Below are 774 nucleotides of genomic sequence, written 5' to 3'. Positions count from 1 at the left end.
GGGCTGGGGGGGAGGGCGGAAGCAGCTGAGCGGACCCCACGGGACCCCATGGGTGTTGCCACCTCGGCCGGCCGAGGAGCTGGCGAGACCGCGGGGCCCTGCGAGCTGGGCCCTGGGCCAAGGAGGGGAGAGAGGCGGCCATGGCTCCCCCAGTCCTGGCAAGAGGTGGATGGACACGGATGGACATAGTCAAGCTCATTGAAAGCAAACATGAGGTTACAATCCTAGGTGAACTCAATTAATTTGTTGTCAAGTTTTATGGACCACAAGGAACACCATATGAAGGTGGGGTGTGGAAAGTGGGAGTGGACCTTCCTGATAAATACCCTTTCAAGTCTCCATCTATAGATCTTACCAATATATTTGAGTCCTTCCTGCCCCAGTTGCTGGCCTATCCTAACCCCATAGACCCTCTCAATGGTGATGCTGCAGCCATGTACCTCCACCGACCAGAAGAATACAAGCAGAAAATTAAAGAATACATCCAGAAGTATGCAATGGAGGAGGCCCTGAAGGAACAGGAGGAGGGCACTGGCGACAGCTCATTGGAGAGTTCTATGTCTGACTTCTCAGAAGATGAGGCCCAGGACATGGAGTTGTAGTAGGAAAGGCATCTGCTTTTCAGAAAGACTATTATTTCCTAATCATGAGAAGCAGACTCTAATATTCATATTTAAACAAAGCAATTTTTTTATTACTAAACAAGGTTTTTATGAATAATAGCATTGATATATATATATATATATATATATATATATATATATATATATATAT

General features: G+C 46.5%; 1 protein-coding gene and 1 pseudogene across 1 annotated transcript in view; one reads left to right on the top strand and one right to left on the bottom strand.

Annotated features, from left to right (window-relative positions):
* The window catches only part of LOC116087777, a 5007-nt pseudogene extending 4299 nt beyond the window's left edge, over positions 1 to 708 (top strand).
* LOC116087448 (zinc finger protein 431-like) overlaps positions 1 to 774 on the bottom strand; it is a 27881-nt gene that overhangs the window by 8316 nt on the left and 18791 nt on the right. The gene's annotated exons all lie outside the window — the stretch shown is intronic.

This window comes from Mastomys coucha, unplaced genomic scaffold (assembly GCF_008632895.1).
Source record: "Mastomys coucha isolate ucsf_1 unplaced genomic scaffold, UCSF_Mcou_1 pScaffold13, whole genome shotgun sequence".
NCBI classification, from domain to species: Eukaryota; Metazoa; Chordata; class Mammalia; order Rodentia; family Muridae; genus Mastomys; species Mastomys coucha.
Note: the sequence above shows the minus strand (reverse complement) of the source record. Positions and strands in the feature narration are given on the sequence as shown.